The following is a 26,448-nucleotide window of genomic DNA, read 5'->3' on the forward strand; positions in this document are numbered from 1 at the left end:
ACTTCCAACCCCCCCTATCTCCCTCCCTTTCTTCCCTTTCTTCCCCTTTTCTCATCTCCCAGCACCGTCCTATCTCCATCCCTCCTCTTAGTTCACCTTTCCCGTTCTCCCTACCTCCCCCTATCTCCCTCCTTCTCCTCTCCCTCCCCCTCGGTCCCCAGGTGTGAGTGGGTCCACTATTCATAGCATACTCGGCGCTGGCAGACGTGAGAGTGACGTAACGAAGGCGGTGTGACGTCATAGGGACACTGCTGCTGGCTACAGAGACCGAGTTACACCATCGGCTGACGCGCGCGAGGGATAAACGATTGCTTGCCGCGTGACAGCCGTGGGTGAGGTGGTGAGGTGGGTGACTCATGGCGGCGAGTGACGGACAGGTGGACTTGGTTGGGGTTGTGGAGTAAGTGGAGCAAGGATGAGAAATACGAGTAAAATATAGAAGACTTGGAGGATAGGAACAAGGGAAGCGAGGCGAGGCACTTGTGGACTTGGGTTTGTGGAGAAAGTGGATTGAGGAAGAGAAATGAGTAAAAGAAAGAGGACTTGGAGGAAAGGAAACAAGGGAAAAGAGGAAGAGGAACGGAGTAGGAAGAAGAAAACAAGGGAAAAGAGGAAGAGGAAAAGACTAAGAAGAAGAAAACAAGGAAGAAGAGGAAGGGGAGAGGAAAAGGCAGAAGATAACAAGGGAAAAGAGGAAGGGGAGAGGACTGAGAAGAAAACAAGGGAAAAGAGGAAAGAGGAACGAACTAGGAAGGAGAAAACAAAGGAAAAGAGGAAGGGGAAAATACTAAGAAGAAAACAAGGGAAAAGAGGAAGAGGAAAATACTAAGAAAAAGAAAACAAGGGAAAAGAGGAAAAGACTAAGAAGAAGAAAACAAGGGAAAAGAGGAAGAGGAAAGGACGAAGAAGAAGAAAACAAGGGAAAAGAGGAAGGGGAGAGGACTAAGAAGAAAACGAGGGAAAAGAGGAAGAGGAAAAGACTAAGAAGAAGAAAACAAGGGAAAAGAGGAAGAGGAAAGGACAAAGAAGAAAACAAGGGAAAAGAGGAAGAGGAAAGGACAAAGAAGAAAACAAGGGAAAAGAGGAAGAGGGAAGGACGAAGAAGAAAAGAAGGGAAAAGAGGAAGAGGGAAGGACAAAGAAGAAAACAAGGGAAAAGAGGAAGAGGGAAGGACGAAGAAGAAAGCAAGGGAAAAGAGGAGGAGGAAAAGACTAAGAAGAAGAAAACAGGGGAAAAGAAGAAGAGGAAAGGACAAAGAAGAAAACAAGGGAAAAGAGGAAGAGGAAAGGACGAAGAAGAAAGCAAGGGAAAAGAGGAAGGGGAGAGGAGTAGAAAGAAGAAAACAAGGGAAGCGAAAAGAAAGGGGAAAAGGAAAAGAAAGACCACGTGGAGATGTTAATTTAAAGGAGTAAATAAGAAAACAGAAACCATATGAACAGAAGATAATGGGAGAGTAGAAAGGGCTATTACCTGAACTGACCCAAAGAGATTCAAACTAAGTCACTTTCGATAAGTTAGAGGAGTCCCTTCCGTGTCATCCTCAGCCTGAAGGACCCTCTACCTCTCAGGGGCGTTCAAAGACGAGGACGTGCATTCGAAACAGGACGCAGACCCGAGCACTTCTGGCAAACTAGAGGACATATTCTCAAACATATCGGCGCCTAAGTACACACACACACACACACACACACACACACACACACACACACACACACACACACACCACATACATTTGACAAGGCCCTTCCACGAATAGTTATATGACCCTGGTGGTAGTATGACAAAGCTTCTGTACTAGGAACGTGAAAATTAAGTTATGAGAAACCGATTAACTTCCTCTCCGGCCTCAGAAAATGGTTGATGTAGGAGGCTGAGGAGTCTAAGAATACCGAATATTTTAAAAGGAGAAGGCGGGTGAAAAGGAAAGAGGGTTGAGGAAAGAGAGGAGCAGGGAAGGAAAATGAAAGAGGAAAGGAAATACAGAGGAGGGAGTTGGAAAGGAAATGAGAGGATGGAAGAGAAATACCTTGGAAACTTGTGTTGGAGGGATGGAGCAGGGAAGGAAAGTGGAAGAGGAAAGGAAAGGAAAGAAGGAGTGGAAAAGGGAAATGAAGGGAAGGAGCAGGAAAGGAAAGTGGAAGAGAAAAGGAAAGGAAAGAAGAAGGTAAAGAGTGGAGAGGGAAATAGCGGATGGAGCAGGAAAGAAAAATGAGAGGAAAGGAAAGAAAATAAAGAGCAAGGAAGGAAAGTAGGAGAGAAAAAGAGAGGAAAGGAGGAAAGGAGTTGGAAGAAGAATGAAGGAATGGAACAAGGAAGGAAAGTGGAAGAGAAAAAGAGAGGAGAGGAGGAGAGGAGTTGGAAGGAGAATGAAGGAATGGAACAAGGAAGGAAAATGGAAGAGAAAAAGAAAGGAAAGAGGGAGAGGAGTTGGAAGGAGAATGAAGGAATGGAACAAGAAAGGAAAGTGGAAGAGAAAAAGAGAGGAAAGAAGGAGAGGAGTTGGAAGGAGAATGAAGGAGTGGAACAAGGAGGGAAAGTGGAGGAGAAAAAGAGAGGACAAGAGGAGAGGAGTTGGAAGGAGAATGAAGGAGTGGAACAAGGAGGGAAAGTGGAGGAGAAAAAGAGAGGAAAGAAGGAGAGGAGTTGAAAGGAGACTGAAAGAATGGAAAAGAAACACCTCGGGAACTTTTGTAAGAGTCAAACCCCAACCAAGCCACGTACATAGGTTACAAATCCCCGCTCGCGTCACCTCTGCAACAAGAACTTCTCACGCCGCGGACTGTCTGGTGTACCTGTGAAGCCTACATGACCTCTGACCCTATCAACGGGCAGGTGCATCAGCTTCACGCTCTCACCTGCCGACAGCAACAGTGAAGCACCCTACAACCTTGGTATTCTCCCTGAAGCTTTGGTATTTCCAGTGAAGCTTTTTTTTTGTCTACTCTTGACTTTCCATGTAACTGTTACCGCTTTTTTTCTGGAGTCATGTATCTCTTTATTGTTTTACATGTATTTTCTTCTTTATACTGTTATGATGAAGGAAGAGCGTTTTGTTTTCATTCTTTTCTTGTGTTTTTCTTCACTATTTCTACCTAAAGACCAATACCTCAGCTTGTAAATCATTAGGGAAAGGTAATTATATAAAGTCAACTTTCTACTTTTAAATTTTCATGATAAAGGAAGAGCATTGTGTTTTCGTTCTTTTCTAAGCCATTTTTCTCCATTAGTTCCACATAAAGGCCAATAGATCAGCCTGTTAAAATTTCCAAGCCTTTTATTCATTCTTTTCAAAGCCTGTTTTCTTCATTACTTCCACATAAGGGTCAATACGTCTGTCTGAAAATCATTAAGGTGTGGTAATTATGGATAACACCTGCTCCCCCGCCACACACACACACACACACACACGCACACACACACACACCTGTTGTCAGCTTCCAATCACACTCCTCAGTAAAAGGCGAAAACAAATACAACAATAGCGAGAGAAGGAGTTGTTGAGTCTTTCTGAAGAGCTTGTACCTGCAGACGATCAGTATAAAGCAGCCAGGTGAGAAAGATTATAAAAAACGCCTGCCCACCCACACCTGTTGTCTGTTTCCTCACGCTCCTCAGCAAAGGGTGAAAACAAAAAATACAATTGCGAGAGGAGTTGTTGAGTCTGTAAGAAGAGCTTGTACGTGCAGACGATCAGAATAAGGCAGCCAGGTGGGAGGGATCATTACAGAGAACACCTGCTCACACCTCCACAGTCTGCCTGGCTCCTCACTCTCCTCAGCACACAAAATAAAAAAATAAAAAATAAGTAAAAAATGAAAATATGTATTCTACGTAAAATATTTAATGTACAACTAATGACTATCATTTAAATTACGCCCATAATTAATAACTGAAGGATTACGTTGTTCTCTTAAAAGCAAAGAAAGAAAATAAAAAGCAAAAACTTGGTGGGCACTTTGCATAAGGTATTTAGCGTACAACTTGCGCTTATCAAGTACATTGCTTCTTTTAACAACGTAATTACTGCAGCATTACGTTGTCATCTTTAAAAAGTAAAGAATAAAAACAGATACTAATAAAACGTAATTGGCAAGCCGTGTAAGATATTAATGTACAAGTAACGCTTATCATTCAATTTACGCCTTTAAACAATGTGATTCCTGAAGCACTGCGTTGTTATCTCGAGAAAGCAAAAATGAAAATAAGTAACAAAAAAGAAAACGTAATTGGCAAGCAGTGTAAGATATTGAATGTACAAGTAACGCTCATCATTCAATTTACGCCTTTAAACAATGTGATTCCTGAAGCATTGCGTTGTTATCCCGAGAGAGCAAAGAATAGAAATAAATAGCAGATAACAAAACGTAATTGGCAAGCGGTGTAAGATATTTAATGTACAACTACCGCTTATCATTTAAATTACGCCTTCAGTTATTATTATTATTATTATTATTATTATTATTATTATTATTATTATTATTATTATTATTATTATTATTATTATTATTATTATTATTATTATTATTATTATTATTATTATTATTATTATTATTATCTTTTTTTTAGAGCTTAAGCCTTAAATAATCTATTCTACTAAACAATGTAATCTGAAGTATTACGTTGTTATCCCGAGAAAGCAAAGAATAAAAATAAATAACAAATAACAAAACGTAATTGGCAATCAACGTAAGGCATTTAATGTACAGCCAACGCTTATCATATAAATTAGGTCTATAAACACTGTAATTACTAGAGCATTATGTCGTTAACGAGAGAGCCATTCCTTCTGACAAACAACCTTCTATTATATCCAGACAGTCAGCACAAGGTAGGCGGTAGGTAGGTGGGTCGTTCATCAAGGTGTAATAATTAAAAAAGAACCACCTGGCTATTAACACTGTTCTCTGTTTCCTCATCCACTTAAGAACGTGACATATACAATCAGCGTAAGGTCATAAATGAACAACTAAGGCATATCATTGCGCCTATAGACAGTGTAATAACAAAAGCTCTATATTGTTATCAAGTGAAAGATAACAACAGTGTCATTACTGAAAAAAGAAACACCTAGCTATTAACACAACACTTTTTCCTCATCCACTTAAGAACGCAATATATACAATCAGCGTAAGGTAATAAATATACAACTAAGGCTTATCATTGCCCCTATAGACAGTGTAATAACCAAAGCTCTATATTGTTATCAAGTGAAAGGTAACTACAGGGCCGCTACTTCTACCAAACAGTCTTCCTTCTACGCCAACACAATCGGCACAAAGCAGGCAATCGATAGGTAAGTCATTATTAATTAAGGTGCATTAATTACATAAAAAAAAACACCTAGCTATTAACAATCGATCAACACAGCATAGTCAACAGGAAAGTCAATTAAGGTGAGATTATTATAGAAAACACCTAGTCATTAACGCTCACTCAGTCAATTACACTCTGTTTCCTCACCCACTCCAGCACGCGACTAACACAACAAAAACAAAAACAACAAAGAACGAAACTGCATGAAATCAAGAGCGTTTTAGAAGAAGAAAGCCATTAGTGAGTCAATTAAGGTGAGATAATTATAGAAAACACCTGGTCATTAACGCTCACTCAATCAATTACACTCTGTTTCCTCACCACCTCAAGCAGCGAAAGGACGAAGCTGCATGTCATCAAGAACGCTTCAAAACAAGACAGTCAGCAGGTAAGTCACTCAGGTGAGACAAGTATAGCAAACACCTGGCCATTATCGCTACACTCTACTTCCTCACCCACTCCAGCACGCGACCAACACAATAAAAACAACAAAGAACGAAACTGCATGAAATCAAGAACGTTTTAGAACAAGAAAGCCATCAGAGAGTCAATTAAGGGGAGATAATTATAGAAAACACCTGGTCATTAACGCAACGAAAACAGAAACAACAAAAGGCCACAGGTGCACAGCGTATAATTAAGGTGTACAACGCAAATATAGTAATCAACGTCGTGCAAACTGCGTCGATTTATATATGATGCAGTTTACTTCCCCGCACCGTCGTCGTTAGCTCGCGGACGAAAACAAGAAATAGTGACGATGATAAAATAATAACGAAAGTAACGAGTAAAACGAATTTGTGGATGGTCGTTATTTTCGTGGTTATTTATTGGTGTGTTTTGCTGTGCCTGGGGAGATAGGGGTGAGGAAGAGAGGGGAGCGAGGAGGGAGAGATGGAATGGGAGAGGAGGGGACAGGAGGGGAGATGGAGGGAGAGAGGAGGGGGAAAAGAAGGGAGGAGAAGACAGGGATGAGAGAGAAGGGGAGGGGAGCAAGAAGAAGAGGGAGGGGAATGAGGAGAAGAGGAAGGGGGGTAAGGAGAAGAGGAAGGGGAGTAAGGAGAAGAGGAAGAGGAGTGAGGAGTAGGAGAAGGGGAGGGGAGTGAAAAGAGAAGAAGGGGAAGGGAAGCGAGGAAAAGAAGAAGGGGAGTGAAAAAGAGGAGAAGGAATATGGGTGTGAGGAGAAGAGGAAGGAAGAGAAGAAGAGGAAGGGGAGTGAGCAGAAGGGGAAAGGAAGTGAGAAGGGAAGGGGAATGAGGAGGAGAAGAGAAGGGGAGTGAGGAGAGGAGAAGGAAAGGGAATTAAGGAGAAGAGAAGGAAAGGGGACTGTGGAGGAGAAGGGAAGGGGAGTGAGGAGGAGAAGGGAAGGGGAGTGAGGAGGAGAAGGAAAGGGAATTAAGGAGAAGAGAAGGAAAGGGGATTGAGGAGGAGAAGAGAAGGGGAGTGAGGAGAGGAGAAGGAAAGGGGACTGAGGAGGAGAAGGGAAGGGGAGTGAGGAGAAGAGAAGGAAAGGGGACTGAGGAGGAGAAGGGAAGGGGAGTGAGGAAAGGAGAAGGAAAGGGGATTGAGGAGGAGAAGAGAAGGGGAGTGAGGAGAGGAGAAGAAAAGGGGACTGAGGAGGAGAAGGGAAAGGAGGATGAAGCAATGTAAAGAGCAGGGAACAAGAGTGAGAATGAGAAGGAAAGAGAAGAGGAAACGAGATAAGCACGAGAATGAGAGGGAGAAGGAACACATCACCTCATAGTCCTACACAAACATCACACAGGTATCACAAAACCCACACAGCACCACATAACATTACATAACCACGCATAACAGCCACTCATATCCGCATACAACACAACATAACCTCACATATCCCTACAAAAACCTTCTCTTAACACCACACAACCCCACATATCATCTGTAACTATATGGGAGGAAGGGAAGGAGGAAAGAAGGGAAGGAGGAAGGAATGAAGGATGGAAGGGAGGGAGAGAGAAGAAGAGAGAATTGGGAAAGATGGAGAGGGATAGGAAGGAAGGGAAAAAGGAAGGAAGGGAGGGAGGAAGAGAGACGAAGAGGGAATAGGGAAAGATGGAAAGGGGTAGGAAGGAAGAGAAGGAGGAAGGAGGAAGGAAGGAAGGGAAGAAGGAAGGAAGGGAAAAAGGAAGGAAGGGAGGGAGGGAGAGAGGCGAAGAGGGAATAGGGAAAGATGGAAAGGGGTAGGAAGGAAGAGAAGGAGGAAGGAAGGAAGGGAAGAAGGAAGGAAGGAAGGGAGGAAGGGAGATAGATAAGTAGAGGGAATAGAGGAAGATGAAAATGGGTGGAGGAGTAAGTGATAAGGGGTGATATATGTAGCTTCCCGTAGCCCCACAAAGCATAACATAGCCTTGCAAACCCTCGCATAGCCTTGAATAGCCCGTCGTACCCACAGGGAGCGCCGCGAGACTGATGGTATGAGCGGCATGCAGTGTGCCTTGCCATTGCCTGCGGGACTAATGGCATGCGAGGAATGTAATGTCTCTCCCTCGTGCTTCAACATATCGCCCGCCGCCCGCCGCTGCCGCTACCCCGCCGCCCGCTGCTGTTCCTCCTCCTCCTCCTCCTCTTCTTCCTGCTCTTCCTTCTCCTCCTCCTCCTCTTCCTGCTGTTCCTCCTCCTGCTCCTCCTCTTCTTCCTGCTGTTCCTTCTCCTGCTCCTCCTCTTCCTGCTGTTCCTCCTCCTGCTCCTCCTCTTCCTGCTGTTCCTTCTCCTGCTCCTCCTCTTCCTGCTGTTCCTCCTCCTCCTCCTCCTCTTCCTGCTGTTCCTCCTCCTCCTCCTCCTCTTCCTGCTGTTCCTCCTCCTGCTCCTCCTCTTCCTGCTGTTCCTCCTCCTCCTCCTCCTCTTCCTGCTGTTCCTCCTCCTCCTCCTCCTCCTCCTCCTCCTCTTCCTCCTGCTGTTCCTCCTCCTGCTCCTCCTCTTCCTCCTCCTCCTCCTCCTCTTCTTCTTCCTGCTGCTCCTCCTCCTGCTCCTCGTGTTTCTGCTGCCACGACGGGGAAAGATTGCAAGACTCACCGTCGCCGCAAATGCAATCACTAACACTATCGCTCGCTATCACCATCACAACCACTATCACGATTAGTACTGTTGCTGTAACTGTTAATATCACTTCCACTATACCTATCCCTATCTGTCACTCTCACTTATGTTATTATGTTCTTTTTATCACGATCACTGTCACTCTAATTATTATCATCACTATCACTCACTGTTACTGTCACTGTTACCGTTACCATCGCCACCACTCTCATCATCATATCACCATCATTAACACCATCATTAACCACCCCTGTCACTATCACTGTCTATCTCCATCACTATCCTCGTCATTATTACCGTCACCATCACCATCCCTATCATCACTAACGTTAACATCACTAGAACATCTGGTATAAGAACAACCACCAGCATCAAAATCACTCCCAGCACCATCACTACCATACCATTGTCACCGAGGCTACAATAAACACCACCATCATCATCACCGCCTCCACTATCACCATCACCCCCACCACTATTACCAACGCCACCACGATCCACTTTTTTTTTCTTTTTTTTTACGTCTGAACCTATAGCGCCTAATACTAATACTTCCACTGTAACTGCCACCACCACCACCACAACCACCACCACCACAACCACCACCACCACAATCACAACCACCACCACCTCTATCACCATAACCCCGCCACCGCCGTCGTCACGCCTACGCCAGTGTTAATAAAAAATCACACTTCCGGACCGTAGACTTTTACTTTTTTTGTTATTATTATACGTATCTAATATTCTTATCACATTTATTGCATCTTCGTTCAAGCGCCTCCGTGGAGTAGTGGTCAGAGTACATGGCTACCATTCCGCGGGCCCGGGTTCGAATCCCTGGCCGGAGTGTCGGCGTGCAACTCACTCAGCTGTTCACTTTTCCTTTCCGGCAGTTATAGCGTGTGCACCCACCTTTACCTTTAACAGTTTGCTACGTCTATTCTTTACATACATTTTACATACATACTTTACACACATAAACATGATAAACATATTTTCATCATATTTTCATGCCATTAAGTCAAGTTGAAAACGAGCGGAAAAAATAAATACATGAATAATCTTGCGCGTTTAATATTTTTATGCCATCGATTGTAACACATTATCGGCGCGCGTCATTTCGGCACTGAACGATCACCGCCACACTCCACGGCCTTACACAGTTTTTCCCTCTATTCTATCCCTTCAAACATCATATACTATTATTTTTTTTCCTTTTTCTTTGTTGTTTTTCCCTTTTCTCTACTGGCTATAATAATGTTTCTTTTTTTAACATTTTACTGACTATATATCTATTTTATTTCGGGTTGTGTAAGTGTAATTCTGTAAGTGCACCGTTATTATTACAGTTCTGGCGTTGCATATATAATCCTTTTTTGTGAGAATGAATTATTACTTAACGGCCAAACATGTAATTCCGTGACAAAGGCCTTTCGCTTTACACAATGTTGGGTTTAATTTTATTTTATTTCATCCCTTCAGATAATTCCTAATTTTTGTTTTCACTTTACACTGTACAGACTATAATATTATTGCATCGCTTAACACAATTTTGCCCTCTATTCTATCCCGTCAGACATCATATACCATCATTTATTTCCGGTTTTCCTTTCTATATTGTTTTTCCTTTCCTCCATTGGTTATAATAATATTTCTTTTTTTAAGACTTTACTGACTATATATTTAGTTTTTACATTTACGTTTTTTTATAACAAAGTAGACGGCTCAAGGGCAACAAAGAGAGTGTAGAAAAAAAAGCCCACTACTAACCGCTCCCACAACAGACAAAAATAAGGAGTGGCCGAAAGAGAGGTCAATTTCGGGTGGAGACGTATTTCATCAATCTCTCTCAACACCCAACGTTCTATTTCTATTTCATCTCTTTTAACACTCTACTATAATGCATTTGCCTCTACACCCAGCTGACTATAATATTACTTCATTTCTCTTAACAACTTATTATTTTCATTTCCTCTTAGATTTTCATTCACTGACTTCTCTAATCAATTTCGTTTAACATCCTACGACCTTTCGCTTTACACAATATTGCCTTTTTTATCTTTAATTTATACCCTCTAAGTTTATTTTTTCCCCTTTGTATTCTACTGACTTAACTATAATCTCTTCCTTAATACTCTACGATATTAACTTGAACCTTGGTATTACTTTTCCCCTTTACAATCTACTAACTATTTTTTAACTTCCTATGATATTAATTTTAACCATAATACTATTGTTTCCCCTTTACCCTATACTGGATATCATCTCCTTCACCACCCTACCGACTATTTTCGTGTATTTTATTTTCATTCTATCTCTTTTTAACAACCTATGGACCATCACATATCCCTTCGCACCCTGCTGACTGTTTTTGATTTTCCACCTCAACACCCTCAATCAGTCAGTCAGTCCATAGGGGCACACGCATCCATTTTCTTTCAATTTGCCCTCATCGTTCCATCTCGCATTCAGTCCTCGCAAAACACACCAATAAATAACCATGGAAATAACGACCTTCCAAAAAAAAAAAATCGTTACTCGCGTGTTTATTTTACTTCATCCAATGTCTATTTACCTTTTTTTCTATTATGATTATTTTTTCCATTACACGTAAGTCCCTCTTCGTACCATCATCTCTGCATTTCCTCCTGCCCGAAATTGACCTCTCTTTCGCCCATTCTTTACTTTAATCTGTTTTGTGGGAGCGGTGAGAAGCGGGTTTTTCTTTTCTACACTCTTTTTGTTGCCCTTGAGCCGATTTGTTGTAAAAAAAAAAAAATCTCACGCCAATGTCTCGTGTGGTTACTCCATTTCATTCATCATCCATTCATCTATCCTTTCTCTTATTTTCCATTATCATCTTTTTCATTTACATAAGTTTTCCCTGCACGTTCATCTCCCACCAAAGCCTTGCACGATACCTTACTCAATTTATTTTCTACTTTTTAACATTACTCTTTATTTTCCTGTCTCTCCTATCCTTTCTTCCTCCTATTTCTCCTATCCTTTCTTTCCGCTATTTCTCCTATCCTTTCTTCCCACATGCGTTCTTATCCATATCGTTACCTCGCGCCCAAAACTCACGCGTTTTCCTCATTCAATTCATTTTCCATTTCCGCTATCATTGGTTTAGCGCATCTATTTAATTTTCCACTTATTCAATCATTCATTCTATCTTCCTATTATTCGTACCTTTTCCTTACACATTAGTCCTCCATAGAACCGCCAGGGCATCAATGTTTACCGTATTCCACATTCTTTGTAAGCTTTTCATTATTTCTTTTATCTTTCTACCACCAACTTTTTATCTCTTAACACATTGCTTCCTCCCCGGACCACTAAGACCACACATTTTTACCTTATCTCATTCTTTTTTTTACCCTTTCAATTACTTCTACTATATTTTCTTGCCAATATTTTCCCTTTAAACACAAATTCCTCCTCATACCGCCAGGGCCTCGCAAGTTCAACATATTTCATTCCATTTCTACTCATTCTATAACTTCTTTTCTCTTCCTATTACGCCTACTCTACACAATAGTTATTTCATTCATTCTTGTTTCATACTTGTTTCACACATTTCATTTTTTATTCTATTTTTTCTACCGTCTTTTTATTACCACTGGGTTGCTCTTTCTTTCTTTCTTTTTCTTTTATTTTTTCTTTCTCTCTCTCTCTCTCTCTCTCTCTCTCTCTCTCTCTCTCTCTCTCTCTCTCTCTCTCTCTCTCTCTCTCTCTCTCTCTCTCTCTCTCTCTCTCTCTCTCTCTCTCTCTCTCTCTCTCTCTCTCTCTCTCTCTCTCTCTCTCTCTCTCTCTCTCTCTCTCTCTCTCTCTCTCTCTCTCTCTCTCTCTCTCTCGTTCTTTACACATCAGTTCCTCCCTTCACCGCTAGAGCTTCCCGTGTTTACCTTTCCGCCCCGCAGCCGTCGCCAGGATCCCCGCGGCGGCCTAAACAGGATCCGATATTAATAGTCGCGTGACGTGTGTTTACCCGCCGCGCCGCCGGGCCTGCAGCTCGAGAAGAGGCGGTGATGAGGGGGGAGATGGGAGTGCGAGCGTTGACTTAGCAATGACTGACTGATTCGAGAGTTAGGTGTATTGGCGAAGGGAATATTTTGCTGGTTTGAGAGACGAGTGGGATGAAATATTACTGGCCCGAGAGTTGAATAGGCTGAAATATTACTGATAGGAGAGTTAGGTTTGTTGATGGAGAGAATATTTGACTGATTTGAGAGTTAGGTGTGTTGAAGAAGGGAATATTTTGCTGGTTTGAGAGGTGAGTGGGATGAAATATTACTGGCCCGAGAGTTGAATAGGCTGAAATATTACTGATAGGAGAGTTAGGTTTGTTGATGGAGAGAATATTTGACTGATTTGAGAGTTAGGTGTGTTGGCGAAGGGAATATTTTGCTGGTTTGAGAGGTGAGTGGGATGAAATATTACTGACCAGAGAGCTGAATAGGCTGAAATATTACTTTTTTTTTACAGCAGAGGAGTCAGTTCAAGGGCATAAAAAAAAAGGTAACAAATGTATCGAAATCATATAAACATGAATCTTGGGACGATATTTCTTTTTTTCTATTTTCTTCGGCAGAATGATGTGGAACGATAATTAAAAAGAAAATATAAACAAAAGAAGCATTCAAGTGTCTAAGCCGTTCAGTAACTTGATCTAATTAGTGATGAATAGATTAAAGGAGTCAGTCATCGCGTCATCAGCCACACAGATGACTAAATTCACTAATCACTGCATTGAAAGTGTCGACTGAACTGACGTATTGATTCACGCCCCCCCTCCCCCCCCCTATCTGGTCTTCCCAATCCTCCACCCTCTCTTAATATCTGCATCACAGCCCCACTTCCTCCCCTTCATCTAATCGTTCCCATCACATCCCTTCGCAGCATCCCATCTCCTTTCCTGTTAACTCGTTCTCCTCTCCCTTCCATTCCTGTCCTTTTATATTGATTCTTTCCTACTCATTTTATCACACAGCCTCACTTCCCTTTCCCCCCCCCCCCCTTCATCTAATCGTTCCCATCACATCCCTTCCCATCATCCCATCTCCTTTCCTGTTAACTCGTTTTCCTCTCTCATTCTATCCTCTCCCTTCCATTCCTGTCTTCCTTTTGTCTTCCCTCTATACTCTTTGCCTCATCCCTACTCGTCTTCCTTCTCACCCTATCCTCACCCCCTTTTATTGTTTGTATCGCACCCCTATTCTTCATCCTCCTCCTTTTGCTATCCTTCCACCTTCCCCCACCTCCAATTTCACTCCACTCTCACTCCACTCTGACTCCTCCACCTCACTCTATCCTCTCCTTTCACACTAGCCAACTAAGTCACGTCCCATTTACACTGTTGCCAATCCTCCAGTCTTTCTGTTATTCCACTTTCCTCCATCTCTATTCCACTCAATTTGTCTTAGTTTTCATTCATTCTCTCCCCTCTCTCTCTCTCTCTCTCTCTCTCTCTCTCTCTCTCTCTCTCTCTCTCTCTCTCTCTCTCTCTCTCTCTCTCTCTCTCTCTCTCTCTCTCTCTCTCTCTCTCTCTCTCTCTCTCTCTCTCTCTCTCTCTCTCTCTCTCTCTCTCTCTCTCTCTCTCTCTCTCTCTCCTCGACCTCCTAATATTGTTTACTTTACCCCATTTCCTTTCCTCTCCCTTCCCTTTGTAAACTATCATTCAATCGTTCCCATCAATCCTTAGCCCTTCATTTCATTGCTTGTCTTTTCCTTTTACTTCGTTCTCCTCTCCCATTCTCTCCTCTTCCTTCCTTCATTCATGTCCTCCCATTCTCTTCCTCTATACTGTTTAAAACCCATCTCCCTCTTCATCTTCCTTCTTCTTATTCTTCTTCTTGCCTATCTTCCAGTCATCGTCTCCCTTTTTATTCCGGCATTTTTGTTTCATCCAGCCCTCCCCTTCTCTTCCTTCTCCTCTACTCCCCTTCCCTTCCCCTTCCATCCCTCCCCTTAGTCCTCTTTCCTTCATTCCAGATTCAACTAATGCCCTTCTTTCCTTTCTCCCTCTTTGTCCTTCCCCAAACTTCCCCTCGTTACCTCCTCCCAATCCACAACTATACCTCTCCACACCACGCATCTCTCGTTTTACTTCCTAATTCCTCAAAGTCTGTGTTATCCTTTCCATCTTTGACCCCCAACTTCTCATTTCCACAGCCTCCCATTTCTCTTTCCTCCCATTGAGATCTCGCCACAACTGACTCTGTTTCCCCCTTCCTCCCTATCCTCCCCCATCACTCTTCTACGCAACAGGCCTCCTCAGATCTCATTACCTCCCTTCCCTTCCTCCTCCTCCTTTCCCTCCTTATTGCCTTCCCTGATCCCTGCTAATAGTATTTTCCCATTTCATTGCTGCCCCAAAATTCATTACTCACTTTACTGTTTCCCTTTTCTTATCCCTTCGCTTCACTTTTCGAGTCTCAACTACTGCCTGTCCTTTCCTTTCCTTCTCTCCTATTTTCGTCTTTCCAGCGTCCTAGTATTGTTTCTTCATTTCCTTACTTCTCATCCTTACTTCTTTCTCCTTATTCTTATTTCTCCTCTCTTCTTCTGCCTCCCTATTCCTCCCTCCCTCACCCCTTCTTCCCTCCTCTTTCCATTCCTTGATTCCGTTTCTTTCCTACTTTTTTCTTCGTGTGACTCACTATTCCTCTTCTCTTTCACTATTTTTGTCTCTAGCACTGTCCTTTTCTTTCCTTTCTTCCTTTCTCTTTCCATCCCTCGATCTTCTCTCCTCAGTCCCTTATGTACTCTTCTCTCCCCATTCTCCTTCCTCTCACCTTTTCAATTTCAACTACTCTCCTTTTCTTCTTTTCTCCATTCCTTTTTCTTCCACCACAATCTTCCTCCTCTCTACACCCTGCTCACCCTTGCCTCCCCTTCCTCCACTATTTATCTTCCCTTCACCCTTCGTAACTCACCCATTCCCCTTTCCTTCCTTCCCTTCTTTTTCCCAAGACCACAGTTTTCCTCCTTTTCTATCCTTTTCTTCCCTTTCTTTCTTTGTTTTTGTTCCACTTTATCTCACTTTCAATCTCCACCACTCGCCTTTCCTTCCTTCCCTCCTCCATCCATCTTCTTTTTCTCCTCCTGCATCTCACTCTTTCAATCTCTATCACTTGCCTTTCCTTCCTTCCTTCTTCCCCTTCTCCTCCTTCATCTCACTCTTTCAATTTCTACCACTTGTCTTTCCTTCCTTCCTTCTTCTCCTTCTCCTCCTTCATCTCACTCTTTCAATCTCTTCCACTTGTCTTTCCTTCCTTCCTTCTTCTCCTTCTCCTCCTTCATCTCACTCTTTCAATCTCTACCACTTGCCTTTCCTTCCTTCCTTCTTCTTCTCCTCCTGCATCTCACTCTTTCAATCTCTTCCACTTGTCTTTCCTTCCTTCCTTCTTCTCCTTCTCCTCCTTCATCTAACTCTTTCAATCTCTACCACTTGCCTTTCCTTCCTTCCTTCTTCTTCTCCTCCTGCATCTCACTCTTTCAATCTCTTCCACTTGCCTTTCCTTCCTTCCTTCCTTCTTCTTCTCCTCCTTCATCTCACTCTTTGAATCTCTATCACTTGCCTTTCCTTCCTTCCTTCTTCTCCTTCTCCTCCTTCATCTCACTCTTTCAATCTCTACCACTTGTCTTTCCTTCCTTCCTTCTTCTCCTTCTCCTCCTTCATCTCACTCTTTCAATTTCTACCACTTGTCTTTCCTTCCTTCCTTCTTCTCCTTCTCCTCCTTCATCTCACTCTCAATCTCTACCACTTGCCTTCCCTTTCCCTCCTTCCCCTTGTTCCTCTTCCACTCACCATTCCAGATTCAACTAATGTCCTTCCTTCCTTTCTTCCTCTTTGTCCTCCAAACTTCCCTCCCTCCTCTCCCCCTCCTCTCTCCCTTCCTTCTCTCCCCCCCTCCCCCCCCCAGTCCAAATGCTGCGTCATGACCTTGCTTCTCCCTCCCTCCCTCCCTCTCTCCCTCCTTTCTTTCCCTCCGTTCCTAATGTCTCCTCCTCTCCCTTCCTCCTCCTTTCCTCCCTTCCTAATGCTCCCTTCCTTCTCAGTGTCCCCCGTTTCCTTTCTCTCTCTCTCTCTCTCTCTCTCTCTCTCTCTCTCTCTCTCTCTCTCTCTCTCACTCTCTCTCTCTCTCTCTCTCTCTCTCTCTCTCTCTCTCTCTCTCTCTCTCTCTCTCTCTCTCTCTCTCTCTCTCTCTCTCTCTCTCTCTCTCTCTCTCATAATGTCACTTTTCTTTATGTCTCTTATTTATCCTTATCTTCTTGTCTTCCTCAGTTTCTTACCTCCCTCCTTCCTTACTCCCTTTTTTCCTTCCTTCCTTTCTTCATCTATTCATTCATATTCATTCATTTATTTCTTACCTCCCCTTCCTCTCTTCTTCCTTTCTTCATTTCTTCATTCAGTTGATCAGTCATTTCTTTCCTCCTTTCTTCCTTCATTCCTTCATTCATTCATTCATCCATTCTTTCTTTTCTTTTTCTTTCTTTCTTTCTTTCTTTCTTTCTTTCATGCATTCATTCATTCATTCAGTCAGTCATTTCTTACCTACCTCCTTCCTTCCTTCCTTCTTTCCTTCGTCCTTCAATCTCTCTTCCATCCTTGCCTTCATCTCTTAAATACATTCCTCTCATTCCTCTACTCATATTTACTCCTCATTCCTCCCTCTCCCTTCCTCCTCTCCTTCCCCATCATCATCAGCCTCCCCTCTACTCCTTACCCTTCCCATCTTCATCATATCCTTTCCTCACTGCCGTAGGCCTACCCTCTATTTTCTATCCTCTGACCTTTTACTTCTCCGGCCCCCTTCCTCCTCCTCTCTCTTTCTCTTCCCTTTTCATCATGTTTTTCACCCTATTTTCTCCCTCTACTGCCCTCTCATCTTCTTCCTTTCGTCCTCTTTTTTTTTCTAACTTCCCTCCATCTAATCTCTTAATCTTTCAATCTCTCTCACGCTCTCTCTCTCTCTCCTTTTCATCATCTTCCTCCACCCTGTCTTCCCCCTCTACTTCCTCATCTCCTCCCTATTGTCCTCCCCATCATCTCTCGTCCCATTATCACCCCTAATCCCATGGCACTCACTCTCCCTTTTCATCAACCTGCTCTCTCTCCCTCTTCCTTCTCCTTCCCCCTCCCATTTTCCTCTGAGTCCCTTTAACTATCATCATCATCATTCTCCATACCCTCTCTTTTCCTCCTTTCTGTATCTCTTCTCTACCATTCTCTCCCTTTCTTACCTACTCTCTCTCTCTCCCTCCCTCCCTCTCTTATCTATCATCCTCTCCCTTCCTTACCTTCTGTCCCTCCTTTCTCCTTCCTTCCCTGTCTTCCTTCTTTCTCCTTCTCTTCTCCTCTTCCCTGCCATCCTCAATCTTTCTTACCTTACCTGTCCTTTCACTCTCTCTCTCTCTCTCTCTCTCTCTCTCTCTCTCTCTCTCTCTCTCTCTCTCTCTCTCTCTCTCTCTCTCTCTCTCTCTCTCTCTCTCTCTCTCTCTCTCTCTCTCTCTCTCTCTCTCTCTCTCTCTCTCTCTCTCTCTCTCTCTACCATCCTCTTTCCCTTCCCTTTCTTCCCGGTCATTCCACACGCTTAATTTCTTTCTCATTACCTACCCCGCGTCTCGAAGGAGGACAAACATCTTAGAATCAATAATGCGAAGGGAAGAGAATGGGAGGGAAGGGAGGTGGAGAGAGAAGACAAGAAGGAAGAAGAGGAAGGCAGGAGGTAGGAAGAAAGGAGAGAGAGGGAGAGGACAGGATGGAAGTAGAGGAAGGGAGGAGATAAGAAGGAGAGGTAGGGAGAAGATGGAGGGAGAAATAGGAGGAAGGGGAGGAAGGGAGAAGATGAAGGGGGGGAAGTAGAAGATAGAAGGGAAGAAGAGGAAGGAAGGAAATAAGAAGAAAAGGGACAAAGGGAGAAGATTAGAAGGAAGAAGAGAGGAGGTAGGAATGAAGGGAAGGGAGGGAAAAGATAGGAAGAAAGAGGAGGAAGGGAGGAGAGAAAAATAAGGAAGGAAAGGGAAGGGAAGGAAGAAGATAGAAAGGAGAAAGAGGAAGAGAGTGAAATGAAAGGAAAGGAAAGGAGGGAGAAAATAGGAAAAAGAGGGAAGGAGAGGAAGGGAGGTAGAGGATAGGGAGGAAGAGGAGGAAGGGAGGAGAGAAAATAAGGAAGGAAAGGGATAGGATAGGAAAGGAAGAAGATAGAAATGATAAAGAAGAAGAGTGAAAAGGAGGGAAAAGAAGGGAGGGAGAAAATAGGAAAAAGAGGGAAGGAAGGGAAGGGAGGTAAAGGATAGGGAGGAAGAAGAGGAAGGGAGGAGAGAAAAAATAAGGAAGGAAAGGGAAGGGAAGGAAGAAGATAGAAAATAAAGAAGAAGAGAATGAAAAGGCAGGAAAAGAAGGGAGGGAGAAAATAGGAAAAAGAGGGAAGGAAGGGAAGGGAGGTAGAGGATAGGGAGGAAGAAGAGGAAGGGAGGAGAGAAAAAATAAGGAAGGAAAGGGAAGGGAAGGAAGAAGATAGAAAGGATAAAGAAGAAGAAGAGAGTGAAAAGGAGGGAAAAGAAGGGAGGGAGAAAATAGGAAAAAGAGGGAAGGAAGGGAAGGGAGGTAGAAGAGGAAGGAGGAGAGAAAAATAAGGAAGGAAAGGAAAGGGAAGGAAGAAGATAGAAACGATAAAGAAGAAGAAGAGAGTGAAAAGGCAGGAAAGGAAGGGAGGGAGAAAATAGGAAAAAGAGGGAAGGAAGGGAAGGGAGGTAGAGGATAGGGAGAGGGGGAGGTAGGCATTCTCTCATAAAGCAAGTGTTGTGAGTGATCTTGTTGTCCGTCTGTCAGGTATTGCTGGCTGTCCTATCTATGGCATATCTTATTTGGGTCCGTCTCTTGCTCAGGTATATAAATAATTGAATGTGATGTAAGTATTGGATTTGGCCTCCCTAGCTCGCTCTCTCCCTCTCCCTCTCCCTCTCTCTCTCTCTCTCTCTCTCTCTCTCTCTCTCTCTCTCTCTCTCTCTCTCTCCTCAGGGTCACATGAGGCCATCAGGTAAAAGTGCAGGTAATTCTCACTCACTTTCACACTCACTTTCACACTCACGTTCACTCTCCTTCTCACGTTCACACCAAACGAGGCAAACGTATAAGACTCGCCTGGATGAAGCAAGCACTCAATACTCTCTCTCTCTCTCTCTCTCTCTCTCTCTCTCTCTCTCTCTCTCTCTCTCTCTCTCTCTCTCTCTCTCTCTCTCTCTCTCTCTCTCTCTCTCTCTCTCTCTCTCTCTCTCTCTCTCTCTCTCTCTCTCTCTCTCTCTCTCTCTCTCTCTCTCTCTCTCTCTCTCTCTCTCTCGCCCACACAGTAAAACACACACACAAACAAAACGAGCAATCAACCAAGCAAGGAAACAAACAAACACAGGTATATGCACACATAATAAGCAATCCATCACACGAACAAACAAACAAACAAACAAACAAACATATTAATGAAAACGGAACGTGCCATCACTCACTTTCTCATAAAATTGTCCCCCAAAAACTGTTGCCATCACGACCCGGGCCAATACAATCCAAACACACACACACACACACACACACACACACACACAGGAAAGCTCTCTCGATGGTGTGTGTGTGTGTGTGTGTGTGTGTGTGTGTGTGCGCGTATTGGGAGGGGGGTACGTGTGTTTGTGGGTTTCCTTTGCCCCAAGAAACTCGCCTGAAAATCTAAAGCAAGAGAAAACTTAAACTGAAATGCAATTATAAACTTACTGTATAAATTAGTCTCCCTCTGACGTACCTGAAAAGCCAAAAGAAAAACATATTAATTGTGTTCCGTTTTGTGGGTATTTTCTTTGTCACCTTTAATAAAACACAGAAGAAGAAAAAAAACACATGTATTATTCTAAATTCTATGTCTTTGCCATTTAAAAAAGAGTAAAAACAAGAGAAGAAAGAGTAAAGAGAATATTCAGAAAGCGTTCACTTGCGTCGTATTGAGAGGTTAGATCGAGGAAGAGAGAGAGGGGGAGGGAGAAAATAGTAAAAAAGAAGAAAGGAGGAGATAGGAAAGAAGGGAAGGGAGGGAGTAGATAGGAAGGAAAAAGAGGAAGGGAGGAGATAGGAAGGAGGGGAAGGGAGGGAGTAAATAGAAGGGAAGAAGAGGAAGGGAGAAGATAGGAAGGAAGGGAAAGGAGGGAGTAGATAGGAAGGAAGAAGAAGGGAGAAGATAGGAAGGAAGGGAAGGGAGGGAGTAGATAGTAAGGAAGAAGAGGAGGGGAGGAGATAGGAAGGAAGGGAAGGGAGGGAGTAGATAGTAGGAAAGAAGAGGAAGGGAGGAGATAGGAAGGAAGGGAAAGGAGGGAGTAGATAGGAAGGAAGGGAAAGGAGGGAGTAGATAGGAAGGAAGTAAAGGAAGGGAGGATATAGGAAGGAAGGGAAAGGAGGGAGTAGATAGGAAGGAAGAAGAGGAAGGGAGAAGATAGGAAGGAAGGGAAGGGAGGGAGTAGATAGTAAGGAAGAAGAGGAAGGGAGGAGATAAGAGGGAAGAAGGGAAGGAGGGCGAAGATAGGAAGGAGAAGATAAAACGTTACAAAAGAATATAAACTCACAGCTTGAACGAGTCTCCCTTTGGTACAGAGAAAAGAAAAATACATAAAATAATCTTTCTTTATTATTATTATTATTCTCTGTCTCTATTCTTCTGTCACTTCAATATATGAGAAAGTAAAAAAGAAATAAGCCGCCTCGATATTTATTTATCTTTTACTTCATAATAAGAGAAAGTGTAGAAAAATGCGTCACTGTTTCAATATTTTTTAACTTCAAAAACGAGAAAGTAGAGAAATAAAAACGCGTCACTGTAGTCTATATGGGGAGGCGGTGGCTGAGTCGACAGAGAGATGGCGCCGCGTTCAGGAGGACACGAGTTCAATCCCCGCCCGGTGCCACCATGCTGGGATTTTTCAGCCGCCGCCGAGAGGTTTAAAACTACCCACATGCTGTCCAGAAGACCACCTATCAACCCGGACTCTAGATTCTAGGATTAAAGATGAGCTCCGGGAGGGCAGCATGAGCCAATGCAAGATAGCGCCACTGTAAACACTCGCCTTCGCCAGAACGGGCTGGGACGACCATCAGGCCCCACCGGGAAGAAGCCTTGGGCGGACCATCAGGCCCCACCGGGAAGAAGCCTACCGGCGCAATAGGCCGCGACGTAAAAAAAATAAAAAAATAAATGTTTCTTCGTCACTTCATAAAAGAGAAAGAAAAAAAAGAGGCATCACTTTTTTTTCTAATTCTTTGCCACTTCAAAAACGAGAGAGAGAAAAATAACGCTTAGCAATGTTTACATTTTTTTGTTACTTCATGTTACGAGGGAGAAAAACAAGACGCCACCATCTCTTTATATTTCTTTGTCACTTATAAAAAAGGCATCATTGTTTTTCGTCACTTCAAAATACGAGTAAGAAAAAAACACGTCACTATGTTATTATTTCCTAGATACTTCAAAAACGAGAAAGGCAAAACGCATCATTGTTTATTTTCTTTTTCATTTCTCACTGTAAAATACGGGAAAGTAAAAACAAAACAAAACAAAAAAAACTCATTATGTTTCTATACTTCTCATTTCTCATTTTAAAATACGAGAAAGTAAAAACAAAACAAAACAAAAAAAACTCATTATGTTTCTATACTTCTCATTTCTCATTTTAAAATACGAGAAAGTAAAAACAAAACAAAACAAAAAGCCTCACTATGTCTCTATACTCCTCATTTCTCACTTTAAAATACGGGAAAATAAAACGCAAAATAATTAAAACAAAAAATGCGTCACCCAGTCTGTTTGTGTCGACCCCCACACTCTCCTCAAAGCAAATTAACGAGGCGCACAAACATCAATTAAAAACACAAACACACACACAAAAATAAAAGGTACAACCCAGTAATCTCGCAGACCGCTAATGACCCGCCTGACCTTTCCCGGCGGGCGGTGTAAAGAACAAAAGGGGAACAAAAAAAGGTCACTTCCTCCATTAACACCTGACAATGGGAGCCGCGTACCACTTCATTATCAATTGTAAATAAAGAAGTGAAATAAAAATGGGACTTCCTCTTTCTATATCTGTCATCTGCACCCTCTTCCTTTTCCTGCATTTTCCTTTCTTCTTCCCTTCTCCTTTTTCTCTTTCCTACCTTCTCCTGTCTTCTTCCCTTCTCCGTTTTCTCTCTACTTTCATCTACTTTCCTTCATCATCTCCCTCATACTCTCTCGCTATTTGCACCCTCTTCCCTTTCCTGTCTTCTCCTTTCCTCTTCCCTTCTCCTTTTTCTCTCTACTTTCATCTACTTTCCTTCATCATCTCCCTCATACTCTCTCGCTATTTGCACCCTCTTCCCTTTCCTGTCTTCTCCTTTCCTCTTCCCTTCTCCTTTTTCTCTCTACTTTCATCTACTTTCCTTTATCATCTCCCTCACGCCCCCTCGCTATCTGACTACTCCTTTCCCTCTTCCTTTTTGTCTTCTCCATTTTCTCTCTACTTTCATCTTTCCTCCATCATCTCCCTCACACCCCCTCGCTATCTGACTCCCTCCTTTTCCTCTTCCTTTTTCCCTTTCTTCTTTCCTTCTTTTTCTCTCAACTTTCATCTTTCCTCAGTCATCTCCTTCACACCCCCTCGCTATCTGACTTCCTCCTTTTCCTCTTCCTTTTTCCCTTTCTTCTCTCCCTTCTACGTACTTTCATCTTCCTTTCCCCATCATCTTCCTCTCACACACCCTCTTTCCTTCTTCCTTTATTTATTCCTCTCCTCCCCACATAATTTCATTAACATCATCTTCCCTATTTTTCTTCTTTCTCTCCTCCCTACGTCCTTTCATCTCCCTTTCCCCATCATCTTCCTCTCCTCCCTTCTTCCTCTCCTACCTACATAGTTTCATCTCCTTCTCCTACTCACCTCCCTCTCACAAACCTTCTTCCTCTCCTCCTCCTCTCCTCCGTTTCTCCATCATCTCCCTCTCACAAACCCATCTCCCTTCTTAATCTCCTTTCCTCCCTACTTTCATCTCCCTTTCTCTTATCATCTTTCCCTCATTCCCCACTTCCTCCCTCATTCGTCATTCCTCTCCATTCTCCCTTCACCCTGTCCCCCTCTTCTATGCTTATTTCTGCGTACACCTGACAAAAGCCGCCGCTGTAACTTTCATTATAATCAGTGTATAAACAAAAGTCAAACAGCGAGGGAGCAATTAATTATACGAGCAGCGACAATGTTATTAATAAAGGGCTTAATTCATGGGACGCGAATACACTGCTGGCTGTTTTGGGAACGAGCGTGCACAGCCGATGTCAGCCGCAGCAACGGGGTCACTTTACACGGAGGAATTAATTTATGGGTGGAGTGAATGGTGGAGTGGCGGAATGAATGTATGAGGTGATGAATGTATGTGGCGTAAATAAACAAGAAACTAAGTAGAGAGATGAAAGAATAAATGATTATGTATGTAGATAAATTTACTGCATGGATGAATGAATAAAGAAAGCGAAGAGCAAGGAAAAAAGAGATAGGGATGAAACAGAGATAAAGGGAACTTGAGGGAATGTGAGAATGATCAAATAAACAAATGAAAGTATAAATGGAAGAATGTTTATTAATGAAAGGAAGAATTAATTAATTATCATGAAAATCAGAGTTATATAATTTCTTTTAATAACCCTCCTCCTCCCTCTCTTCCTCCTCCTCCTCCTCCTCCTACTACTACTACTACTACTTACAATATTGATAAGAGTAATGACAACTAATTATGATAATGTGTGTGTGTGTGTGTGTGTGTGTGTGTGTGTGTGTGTGTGTGTGTGTGTGTGTGTGTGTGTGTGTACGGCACATTCCTATCCTCTAGGCCGCTTAGACCACCCCCAAAAAAATCCCTCGGCGCGGAACGAAGCTTTGTTCCGATCCGCCACCCGAGTAAGCTTTATTATTCCATCCAATTACGTGTGCAGCTTAAACCGCGGCATGCAATTATCTCTACTCTCTCTCTCTCTCTCTCTCTCTCTCTCTCTCTCTCTCTCTCTCTCTCTCTCTCTCTCTCTCTCTCTCTCTCTCTCTCTCTCTCTCTCTCTCTCTCTCTCTCTCTCTCTCTCTCTCTCTCTCTCTCTCTCTCTCTCTCTCTCTCTCTCTCAGAAATCCGCGGATGACACTCCAACAAGGAATGGCAATTTGATTCGAAACTTTGTGTGTGTGTGTGTGTGTGTGTGTGTGTGTGTGTGTGTGTGTGGTTTGTCATCGAGTCAGGTAGTCAACCACTCCATCATCCATCCATCCAGACAGACAAAAACCTAGCCATTAAAACATAGACAGCCATATTCATACCCCTATACATCCATTCATTCACTTGCTTATTTTTTTTCTTTTCGTTTGGTCTATGGCGCCGGTAGGATTTCCTCGTGGGCGTGATGGTCGGCCCGTTGTGGCGCAGGCAAGTCTTTATAGTGGCGCCATCTTCCTTAGCTCATGCTGCCCCCAAGAGCTCATCCTTGATCCACTTTCCGAGATAATCTAGAGTCCGGGTTGGTAGGTGGTCTCAAGGACAGCATATAGGTAGTCTTAGGGTCGTATTTTAAAACATTTCGTCGCCCAAGTTCACATATTTGACATGGCTTTCGTAGGAGCTATAGGCCTTCCCAGGGGTAGTTTTATGACCCTGGTGGTAGTTTGACCCTTCTCCTGTGCCATGAACCTTTAAAAAACACATGAAAAACAGATTGATCCCCTCTTTGACCTTTAGAAATAGTTGATGTGAGAAGCGATTGTGTCTTAAAATACGGCCACTCAGCGATGACAGAAAAATTGCCAGCATGTTAATCTCGGCGGGCGGGACGGGAACTTACAATTTTTCAACGACGCGGCGAGCCAGAACGTTGACCACTCAGCCACCGCCGCCCCCAGCCACGAGTTTGTTCATCCAATAGACAAAATTCCACTCACTCGGGACATGATAGAAACAAAGGGCGGTATGACAAAACACTTTCGCTTCTCACATTATCTGTTTCTAAAGGTCAAAGATGGGGTCAATGGGGTTCTAACAAGTGTTTCTTCAGGTTCATGGTACAGAGGATGGGTCACACTATCACCAGGGTCATAGAACTACTCCTGGAAATGCCCACAACTCCTACGAAAGCCTTGTCAAATGAGTGTTCTTGGGCTTTGAAATGGTTTATAATATGACCTTTAACCTTTCACCCAGCCATTGAGTCATCCAGGCCGTGACAAATGGAGGTGTCTGAAGCCTCCGTCAGCCGGGTGACTCATCCATCATCCCGAGACTCATGACCTCAGCTGCCCCTCACCCATCAACCATCAACCCGAAACCCTTGTCATTCCTACTCCTCCTCCTCTTCTTCTTCTTCCTTTTCCTCGTCCTCTTTCAATTTCTCCTTCTTCTCCTTTCTCGGTTCCTAATCCTCTCTGTCTCATTCTCAGCAGATTTTTCGTTCGTTTTTATTTTCCTCCTTTTTCTCATGTTATTTCCTCTTGTCCTCTCTTCTCTTACGGCTCTTGCTTCTTTCTCTTGTCCTCCTCCTCCCCCTCCTCCTCTTCCTCTTTCTCTCTTTCGTTTTCTCTTTCCCTGTCTTTTTTTCCCTTTCTCCTCTTTCCTCTTCCTCTTCTACCTCCTTCCGCTTCTTCCTCCACTAAATTTTCCTCTTTCTCTTTCACTTCCTCCTCCTCCTCCTCCTCCTCCTCTTCATGTTCTTCATTTCAATTTGTCTTTATTCGTTATCACAAGTTCTCCGCCTCCTCCAATTTTTCATACTATTCCATTTCATCGGCTTTCTCCTCCTCTTTCCTTCTTACCCTTTCCTCCTCCTCCTCTTCTTCCTCCTCCTCCTTTCTTTCCTGTTTTAAATCTTTCATCTTTGACTTTCCTTTCCCTTATATTTCTTCCTCTTGCCATTCTATTTGTTTCCCTCTTCCTTCCTTCTTTCTAAATCACCATCTTTCCTCCTTTCCTCCCTCCTTCCCTCTATCCATCTCTCCTCCTCTTCCTCCTCCTCTCTTTCCTGTTTTAAATCA

At 43.2% G+C, this 26,448-nt stretch overlaps 1 protein-coding gene across 2 annotated transcripts in view; it reads right to left on the reverse strand.

Annotated features, from left to right (window-relative positions):
• The window catches only part of LOC126981013 (neuroglian-like), a 292,124-nt gene that overhangs the window by 215,466 nt on the left and 50,210 nt on the right, over nt 1–26,448 (reverse strand). For both annotated transcript variants that reach the window (XM_050831620.1, XM_050831617.1), the window contains exon 2: nt 20,147–20,174. The gene's annotated coding sequence lies outside the window, so the exon portion shown is untranslated. The remainder of the gene's footprint in view (nt 1–20,146; nt 20,175–26,448) is intronic.

The sequence above is a fragment of the Eriocheir sinensis genome, chromosome 46 (assembly GCF_024679095.1).
Source record: "Eriocheir sinensis breed Jianghai 21 chromosome 46, ASM2467909v1, whole genome shotgun sequence".
NCBI lineage: Eukaryota > Metazoa > Arthropoda > Malacostraca > Decapoda > Varunidae > Eriocheir > Eriocheir sinensis.